Below are 11,458 nucleotides of genomic sequence, written 5' to 3'. Positions count from 1 at the left end.
GGCAGAATGACAAGATTATCTTTTTCTTAATATTTGGAGGGGAAGAAAAAATAAATGATTTACAATTTTAATTTTACTCCACGGCCCCCCAATAACCTCAATTGCAAAGCACTTTGATGTGATTTTTAGACAAACCCTGCAAAGCTAGGATTTGGACCAGAGGGCTGAAATGAATTCAGGTAATCCGGGTTGGACCGGCGTTAAATTTGAATATAATTTTTATTGGGATATTCTTGTTGATACACGAGTTGGTTTTTATCAATGTTATCATGACATTAAATGAACTATATTCATAGTACTCTCACTATCAGCTATACATAGGGCTCTTCACGAACCGAGCCGAGCCGAGTTTTGACCGAACCGAGCCGAGCTTTAATTTTTTTTCTGACGAGTCGAGCCGAGCCGAGCTTTTTTATCGAACAAAAATTGTGTTCAAGCTCGGCTCGTTAACTAACGAGCCGAACACGAGCTTGTTCGCGAACAAATACAAGCCGAACCGAGTCGAGTCGAGTCGAGCCGAGCCAGAAAAAAATAAAGACAAACCGCTAGTTGACTCTTAAAATAGCTAACCAAATAATTTTAATTTTTTTGAAACTTTGTTTATATCACTAAAATGTATATATGTTAACATCCATACGGTTGGATCGGTAAGAAATATTGTTTAATAAATTGAAACACTAATTTAGGATTAAACACTAGTTAGCGGTACTAGTTAACCTTCTACTTGACTGTTAAAATAGCAAACCATATAAAATTATTATTTTACGAAATTTTGGTTACATCACTAAAATATATATATATATATATATATATATATATATATATATATATATATATATATATATATATATAAATTATATGTTGAATTCTGAGTTCAATAACATATATAAATTATAGAAAAAAACCCAAAAATATTACATTTTTTCGAGCTTTAACGAGCCGAGCTCGAGCCGAGCGAGCTCGAGTCGAGCTCGAGCCGAGCTCGAGCCGAACATACTAAAAGCTCGGCTCGAGCTCGTTTACTTAACGAACAATTTTTTGTGTTCGAGCTCGAGCTCGTTAACTTAACGAGCCGAGCCGAACGAGCTCTTAACGAGCCGAGCTCGAGCTTGTTCGCGAACAGCTCGGTTCGTTAAACAGCCCTAGCTATACACTTCTGTCAACAAAATGTTAACAACACGTTAATTTAAGTAAATAATCCTCAGTTACAACTTACAAGTATAAAACTCAATTTGACATCAATAAACAATTTATTGAACAATGTAAAGTATAAACAGTCAAAAAATTGATGTACATTCAAAATAATGATGGAAAACACTTCAAGTTTATGGTCAAAGCTATCTGCTAAAATTATTGCATACTAGCTTATAGCCCGTGCAAGGCACGAGAGCTTTTTAATTAATTATTAGCTTTTTAAATATATTTTAAATGGTGTGAAAAAATTTAATTTATAAATAATAAATTAAAATTTTCAATAAAATAAAATTCGAATTTATAATTTGTTTGTAAGTTAGAACTGTGGTAAATACATCATCACAGCCATTAATGGCTTCAAATAAACTATTGAAATGAAGTCATTCCTTTTCTCGTATGTATCCTGCCAAAGTATTAAATTCTTTCTATCAAATTTTAATATATTTTGAGTGGAATACGTTATTGCCAACTCTTATTAGATTATATTTATGAATGTATTTTATATTAGAATTATTATAGTGTGATTTAAATAGCCCGCAAGGGTTGGTTTAGCTGGTTAAAGAGAGGACATGTATCCTCTTGGTCACAGTTCGACTTCCTTTTTTTGTAGCGGGACGGTCCCAAGCATACGTATGCTAGGGACCTGGACCCTTTCTATATAATGAAGCAGGGACCTGGACCCTTTCTATATAATGAAGCACCACTACAATAGTAATCTTATGACTATGTTTCAGAGGCTCATTCATAGAGAAGTCATTGACATATGGTTGATGTTGGGAGTCACAGTGAAAATCACAGCAACAATGTATAGAGCAGTTATATTATATAAACAAGAGTAGGCCAATGAAACCACAACAATATAGCATGCACGAAGATCGTATATACAATAATCAGTGACTGATAAATTACGAGAAAAGAAGAGAAAGGCGCACCTTACACCGTCGCTAGAATTAGTATAAAGAACAGCTGAGTCGCCTAGCCCTTCGATGAAGACTAGACTGTTCTTGAAGTGATTATTGCCCCACTACGCTGTGATGGGTAGTCGCAATATCGCTCCCAGGATAAAACAGCACAGACCGAACCGCTCACAGACACGAGTACGATCAACAGCGATCAACACCTCAGTTCGCCCGAGAACAGTATGTATATGTGTATATATCGGAGTAGATGGTGAGAGTGTAAAAGAGAAGAAAAAGAATGGTGTTTGTGTTTTTCCCGTGCTACAACTCAAGTGTCGAGGCTCACTATTTATAGTGAGGCCAAGCCACCAACACACTGTCCAGATTCATCTGTCCAGGTTCAATGAATCTGTATCTGTCAGACATTCTGACCAGATTCATTTGTCCAGGTTCAATGAATCTGTATCTGTCAGACATTCTGACCAGATTCATTTGTCCAGGTTCAATGAATCTGTATCTGTCAGACATTCTGACCAGATTCATTTGTCCAGGTTCAATGAATCTGTATCTGTCAGATATACTGACCAGATTCATTTGTCCAGATTCAATGAATCTGTATCTATCAGATATACTGACCAGATTCATTTGTCCAGATTAAATGAATCACATTCTCATTTCAAGCTCTTTAAAGCCACTGTATTCAACTCTATTTCTCAATGGATTTCACTAAGAAAATGTCCTAGAAATTACATCAAGAACATATTAAAAAAATATGCTTTAAACTTTCCATTTTCTAACAATCCCCCACAAATCCATATAGATATGCATATTAGTCCTCATCATGACTTGTTTTTCAGAGTAGGTACCCTTCCGGGTTTGAACCCTCCTAAGTCCCCTACTTCGATGGCTACCGGATATAGATGGATTGTTTCACCTTGAATCTCTATCCGTTGGGTGTAACCACACTCCATAGACGACGACAAGTCAAAGGCTATGGTGCCGATCTACGGCTTTGAGACATTAATGGTCGTGTCTCGATCCTGTTCGTCGAATGTTTCAAGGAATAACCCTTTCCTCTAATTGCGACCTCACAATTACATTCGCTTAGCTGGGCATCTCCAGAGATGTACTGCAACCATCTCGTCAAATGACTTGACCCCATTCAGAGTTCTAAAAACTCTTGCTATACTTGCAGTGTCAGTACCTTTTAGGTTTGCAGGGGATAGACTCAGATGCATGAGTATCTACATTGTAGTTAAAGGTACTACCGATCCACCCTTACAGCTTGTTTACCACATTGAATACACTTTGAGGGATCTCCTCTCAGATGTATTGGGTTCCCGCTGTAGATGAATCATGATGGGTTATCAGTCCCATCCCCAACCTTGACTTAAGGACAACAGCATGCTCAAGCCCTTTAGTCAGTGGATCAGCTATGTTATCTTGAGTTCCAATGAACTCAATAGCAATAGTCCGATCAGACACCAAACCCCTTATAGACTTAAGTCTAACTTGGATGTGTCTCTTTGTTTTAGCATTATACTTGACACTTCTGATCTTGTCGATAGTTGTACGGCTATCACAATGAACAGAAATTGCCGGTAGCGGACGACTTACTACAGGTAACACAGACATGAGTCCATGTAACCATTCAGCCTCCGTACCCGTGGCATCCAATGCACACAACTCGGCCTCAAACGTAGACCGAGTTACTATAGTCTGTCTAGTCGACTTCCAGGATACTGCTCCACCCGCAAGGGTAAACAGATATCCAGTCACTCCATTGGAACCAGACTTCTTAGCTATCCAACTTGCATCACTATATCCCTCAAGCACACTCGGATATCTCCTGTAGTGCAACCCAAGATATATGGTGCCTTTCAGATATCTAAGTACTCTATCTAGAGCATCCCAATGAGTTCTGTTTGGACAGCTTGTATATCTTGCTAACTTAGACACAGAATATGTTATATCTGGTCTAGTACCATTAGCAAGATATTGCAAACTACCAATAATCTGAGAATATCTTAACTGAGACACAGGTACACCTGAAGCATTCTTGATAAGAGCAACTTTAGGATCATATGGTGTACTAGCAATTCTACAATTTGAATAACCATACTTCTCAAGTATAGATTTCTCTATATAATGAGATTGTGACAAGGTTATTCCCTCAGTTGACTGAGTCAACTTGAGTCCAAGAATCACATTCGCCTCACCCATGTCCTTCATTTCAAAGTGTCTTTTCAAGAAATTCTTTGTCTCGTTAATAATCTCAATATTGGTTCCAAACAGTAGTATATCATCCACATACAAGCACAACACAATATGTTCATTTCCTTTAACCTTATAGTAGACACACTTGTCATTATCATTAACTATAAAATCAAAAGTCAAAACAGTGTCATCAAACTTTTTGTGCCAGTCTCTAGGTGCTTGTTTCAAGCCGTAGATGGATTTGACTAACTTACATACTTTGCTCTCATTGCCAGATGCAACAAATCCCTCAGGCTGATCCATATAAATCTCTTCTTCAAGATCACCATGAAGAAAAGCTGTCTTTACATCCATTTGATGGATGATAAGACCATGTACGGAAGCCAATGCTACAAGCATTCGGATTGTTGTCAATCTTGCAACAGGAGAGTATGTATCAAAGTAGTCAATACCTTCTCTTTGCCTAAAATCCTTTGCCACCAATCTAGCTTTATACTTATCTATTGAGCCATCTGGTTTCATCTTCTTTTTGAAGATCCACTTACATCCTATAGTAGAACACCCAGGAGGGAGGTCAACCAACTCCCATGTTCCGTTAGAAACAATAGAGTCAATTTCACTCTTCACAGCGCCTTTCCAGTGCCTAGATTCCGAAGAATCCATGGCTTGTCGGAAAGTCAAAGGTTCGTCTTCGACATTGTAAGTGATAAAATCACTTCCAAAGTCCTTAACTACCTTTGCACGCTTGCTCCTTCTAGGTTCCTCAACTTCATTAGGAGTAGAGCTACTAGCATGATTTGCCCCCACATTTGTCATCTTTTCCACATAATCGGGAATAGAACTAGATGTGTGAGTAGGATCATCACTAGAAGAACTTTGAGGTATACCAGTCTTCATAGGGAACACATCCTCAAAAAATATTGCATCACGAAACTCAACTATCGTGTTTGCCACTATACCATCTATGTCAGATTTTAATACTAAAAATCTCATAGCTGTAGTGGTTTCAGGATAGCCCAGAAAGATACTATCAACAGTTTTCGGCCCTAGTTTCTTTCTCTTGTGTTCAGGGACAAGTACCTTCGCAAGGCACCCCCACACACGAAGATACTTTAGACTAGTTTTCCTGCCTTTCCATAATTCGTAAGGTGTCTTGTCCATATGTTTCAGAGGGACTCTATTCAGAATATGGCAAGCCGTATTCAGAGCCTCTCCCCACATGTACTTAGGCAACCCCGAATTAATCAACATACTGTTAATCATATCTTTAAAAGTTCTGTTCTTTCGTTCTGCCACCCCATTAGACTCAGGTGTATATGGTGGAGTCACCTCATGAATTATACCATTGCTCTTGCAAAATTCATTAAAGGTGTTTCCCGTATATTCACCACCTCTATCAGATCTCAAACGTTTAAGTACTTTTCCAGTTTGTGTTTCAACTTCATTTTTAAATCTAATGAATTTTTCAAGTGCTTCATCTTTATGTTTAAGCAAATAAACATAACAATATCTACTACAATCATCTATAAAGGTAATGAAATATCTACAGTGTTCTTTAGTCAACACACCACCAAATTCACATATGTCCGAGTGCACTAAATCTAACAAGTCAGAATCCCTAACCACACTATGAAAAGGTTTCCTTGTTAGTTTAGCTGTCACACATACTTGACATTTAGTTTTCTTATCAATGGCGTGCTTTGGAATCAACTCTAAGTTCATCATATTCTTTAGAGCACCAAAATTTAAATGACCAAGCCTAGAGTGCCACAGATCGGATGATTCAATATTATTAACAGAAGGAGAAGTAGTATTATTAATAAAACCGCCTAAAACAGGCTCCACATTTATTAAAAACAAGCCGTCTGACAAGTAGCCCTTGCCAAAAAACACACCAGTCTGAGTAATAACTACTTTATTACACTTTAAAGAAAGTTCAAAGCCATTTTTAACTAAACAACTTCCACTAATAATATTTCTACGAATCTCGGGAACATGATGCACTCTAGTAAGGGATAGAACACGCCCTGAAGCAAACTTCAGGCCCACGTTTCCTATTCCACGAACTTGAGCCGCACTAGCATTCCCCATCGTCACTGTCATCCCATGAGCCTGTTGATAAGATACAAACAGAGTAATATCAGCACAAATGTGCACATTAGCTCCCATATCAATCAACCACTCATTAGACAGATAAGTGGAAAATAGTTCAGGGTTGTACTTAACATACCCGTCATTGGTTTCAGAGGCAACAACCTCACCAACAACCATGTTAAGCACAGGCCCATCAGTGGTTCCAAGCACAGTATTTGCTTGTGCTACCACCTCAGCTTTCTTTGCTTTCTTTACAGGACAGTCCTTACTCCAATGACCAACCTGTCCACAAGACCAACATGGTTTGTTGGCCTTTAATTTCTTAGCCTTGCCCTTGTCAGTTTTGGGCTTAGTGTTCACCTTCTTAGCGACAGACTTTCTTTTCTGTCCCACAGTCACTACATTGACCTTCGAGCTACCAGATTCAGTTGGCATCACATGTCCCTGTTTGGACTTGTGCTGCTCCTGCACAGAGATGTCCAGCATCAGGTTAGTCCAAGTGATCTCTCCCTTCTGCCTTTTCAGGGAGAGTGCAAACTCTTCCCAAGACTTAGGGAGCTTTTCAATCACAGACATAACCAAAAACTTTTCAGGAAGGTCCATTCCGGACTCCTTCAAAGCATGCACCAACGTCTCAAACTCATGCACCTGCTCAGTCATGGATTTTGTATCCACCAGTTTGAAGTCCAGGAACTTAGCCACAGAATACTTTTCCAACCCTTGCGAGTCAGTATTGTGTGTCTGATCAAGTTTCTCCCACAAGGTCTTAGCAGTGTAGGAGTCAGATGAGTAAACATCGAACAGAGTGTTCGTTAAGGCTGCTAGAATAGCAGCCCTAGCCACCCCATCCTTTTCCTCCCACATAGCATAGGCCTTAAGGGTTTCAGCCTTTTCCTGTACCACAATTGGTTTCTCATACTGCAACACGCCATAGACCCTTAACCGTAAGCCACAGTTTCATCTTTTTCTGCCAACGAGAAAAAGAAACTCCCCCACCGAATTTATCAGGAATACCTGATAAATCAATGGGCTGTGGAAAACGATACGTAGTCCAATCGATGTTACTAGTAACACCAGACCCAGAACCAGCACCACCACCAACAACAGAATCCGCAATCTCATTAACCATCTTGTTTACTACACAATATAACAGATAATCACTTCAAGATTGTTGGGAGTCACAGTGAAAATCACAGCAACAATGTATAGAGCAGTTATATTATATAAACAAGAGTAGGCCAATGAAACCACAACAATATAGCATGCACGAAGATCGTATATACAATAATCAGTGACTGATAAATTACGAGAAAAGAAGAGAAAGGCGCACCTTACACCGTCGCTAGAATTAGTATAAAGAACAGCTGAGTCGCCTAGCCCTTCGATGAAGACTAGACTGTTCTTGAAGTGATTATTGCCCCACTACGCTGTGATGGGTAGTCGCAATATCGCTCCCAGGATAAAACAGCACAGACCGAACCGCTCACAGACACGAGTACGATCAACAGCGATCAACACCTCAGTTCGCCCGAGAACAGTATGTATATGTGTATATATCGGAGTAGATGGTGAGAGTGTAAAAGAGAAGAATGAGAATGGTGTTTGTGTTTTTCCCGTGCTACAACTCAAGTGTCGAGGCTCACTATTTATAGTGAGGCCAAGCCACCAACACACTGTCCAGATTCATCTGTCCAGGTTCAATGAATCTGTATCTGTCAGACATTCTGACCAGATTCATTTGTCCAGGTTCAATGAATCTGTATCTGTCAGACATTCTGACCAGATTCATTTGTCCAGGTTCAATGAATCTGTATCTGTCAGACATTCTGACCAGATTCATTTGTCCAGGTTCAATGAATCTGTATCTGTCAGATATACTGACCAGATTCATTTGTCCAGATTCAATGAATCTGTATCTATCAGATATACTGACCAGATTCATTTGTCCAGATTAAATGAATCACATTCTCATTTCAAGCTCTTTCAAGCCACTGTATTCAACTCTATTTCTCAATGGATTTCACTAAGAAAATGTCCCAGAAATTACATCAAGAACATATTAAAAAAATATGCTTTAAACTTTCCATTTTCTAACAGTTGAGACAGTATTGAAACCAAGTCCCCTGTGTTCATTGGTCCTGAACTTAAGGAGAAAAGCTGAAAGTAAGAAAGTTGTGGAGAATAAAGTGGTTGAAGATAATTTGATGGAATATTTTTTGGAGGACGGTAGTGTGGGGGTTGAGCACTGTTTGGAACCATGTAGACATGCAGTCAGGGCTATACTTCGTGCTAAGATAGAACAATGAAAAGAGGAGCAGGTAGGCCATATAGCAATATGAGAAGAGAAGAGAAGAGGGAGAATATCACGAGGAGCAGGTAGGCCATATAGCAATATGAGAAGAGAAGAGAAGAGGGAGAATATCACAAGGGCAAAAGAAACAAGACTTGGAAGTTGTCCCATCAACAGCTATAAACACATATTACATTGCTAAACTTTTGTTAGTTTGACTATTTTGTTCATGATCATCTTTTGAATCAAGTTAACCAAAGAAAGAAAACAAAACCTCCAACAGATAAGCCAGAAAAAAGCTAACCAACTTCTCAAACTCCCATAAAAACTCAGCATTAACATATCAGACATGCACAGCAAAACAGCCAAAAATCATAAAATTTTCCTTATCACTACATCCATAAACACTACAAAAACACACCAGCAGACTAATAAAAACCAACAATAGATTGACTAGACTTCTGACTACATCTCATCTCATCTCTACACCACCTGAAATTATTCAGCAGCAGAAAACTACTACACATGCTCCGGCCTTTGAATTGAATGGAGCTCACCAACAACTACAATCTCTGTTGGGTTCATCATGCACCCACTGATAATTCAAAAACTGATTTCTCATTAATTTCTTCCTTACATCATCATCCATATCCAACAGAACCAGTCAAGCATTATTTCATTGTCTCTAAAACAACCTTCAATTTCACTCTTGCCAAACGTGATATATTACAACTGCTAAAACTAACTTATTATTGAGGCAATGTCTTTGACTTATTTAATAAACTATTTTAAGGCACCAAATTTTAGTTTTAGAGCATCTCCAAGAGCCTCTTCATTTAGACTCCTAACTTGAGATTTGAGGAGGGAGAGGGAAAATGTTGCTCCAAGAGACTCTTAAGTGGTTCTTAAATCACTAAGAGCCTCTTGTTTCTCTCTCTTCTCTCCTCAAAGTTAAGAGCCACTACATTGCTCCTAACTTACTTTTTCACAATAAAAAAATCCTTCCCTCCAATTCACCTCCATCTTTCCATCTCTTTTGTTATAGTGGAGCCCAATATATGAATAAAATATGAAATAGAGAAGAGATGTAGAGAGTATTGTTGGAGTTTACACTCTTAACTTTGTCCTAAATTGCTAAGAGCCACATTTTTTATATTATATTTAGGAGCCAACAAGGAAGCTCTTGGAGATGCTCTTATACTTGTAACCAAGGCTGAATGCTTAAACTTAACGTCTTGTTAACGTTTTATTGACAAAGGTGTATAGCAGAGTGAGCCATACTAGGAAGGTATCATGGCTACAAGTCGGTAATATCGAGAAAAGACTCCAGATATCATAAATTGGAGTTAAAATATTTTGAATATCATGTTCTGAAAATATGAATCTGAATATCACTCTAAGACGCTGCATAATGTAGCGTTAGGTTATGAGGATAAAACGCTACATGGTGTAGTGTTTAATCTTTAGTTTTATCCTTAGGCCTCAAACGTCAGATAAAGTAACATTATGAAATAATGTTACATGATCAAGTGTTATGTATTTTAAGGTTTCCAGGTATTTTCTTTATGACTTGGGCTAAAATGATATAAACACTACACCGTATAGTGTTTTCTTATAAAATTATAAATGTTAGATTATAGAATATTATAAAGTGATATTTCAAGTCATTTTTTTGAGGATATAATATTTGAGATTTTATTGCTTAAAATTATGATAAAGAGGGTCAATACCCAATATTTTGATATCATTGGCGTTCACTTTGTTAACTTTAGTGTCATCCCAAACAATCAATGAAAAATACCACGAACCTTATAAACTCCCAAATCACCCTGGCACTCTCTTTGTTAGTCATTGCTCGCTCAGTTATAGTGTCAATCCCAAAACAAAACAATCTATAAAGTAGGATAATTAAGACCTCAAATGTCACTATTTAGCAAAAAAGGGCTCTATTGTCACTTTCTGAAAAAATAGCCCAAAATGTTACTTCAAAACGCAATGTTTACAATGTCGGATAAGAACGCAACTTTAAATTATCATTTCAGCTGAAAACAAAATTTGAAATCATGATTTCAACCGAAAATAAACTTAAAACACAACTTGAAGTCGTGGTTTCAACTGAAAACGCAACTTCATGTCGTTTCACCTGAAAACACAACTTACGAACGTGTGAAATAAAGTCCAGAAAAAATATGGTAAACCTAGAATATTAATTAATTACATTTTGGAAAATATAGCAATTTTTGGTCAAGTCATCTTTTTGAGCTGAAAACGCAACTTCAAATCGTGGTTCCTCGGAAAAATAAAATGCAACACAAAATTGCATTTTGAAGTGACAGTTAGAGCCATTTTTTCAAAAAAAAATGACATTGAGACCCATTTGTTCAAAATTATTGACTTATGGAGTCTTCTCTCAGAATCAAAAGCATAATTACATGCTATGATTGATTGTGCATCATATTCTCAATAGGTATGATTTAGTATTGTTACTTTTTCGTTTATTATCACACACCCCTTCCCCTCTTATTATAGCATCGTTCTCGACTTGTATAACGTCCAGACTCTAGACCCCTCTCACATATGTTGGGGGACCCACACACCTTTCAGAATTCGTTTGAAAACTCACCTTGCACCTACACCCGATATTCGCGCATTAAAGATTTATTCAGGCAGGACTCCTCTGCAACAGATTTTGGAGTTATCAACAAAATATAAGGACCGTTTGGGTGAGTTTAAATTAAGTGCTTCTTGCTTAAAGTAAAATAAG

Source organism: Daucus carota, chromosome 1 (genome assembly GCF_001625215.2).
Source record: "Daucus carota subsp. sativus chromosome 1, DH1 v3.0, whole genome shotgun sequence".
NCBI lineage: Eukaryota > Viridiplantae > Streptophyta > Magnoliopsida > Apiales > Apiaceae > Daucus > Daucus carota.
The sequence above is the reverse complement of the archived record's forward strand: the minus strand, read 5'-3'. Positions refer to the sequence as shown.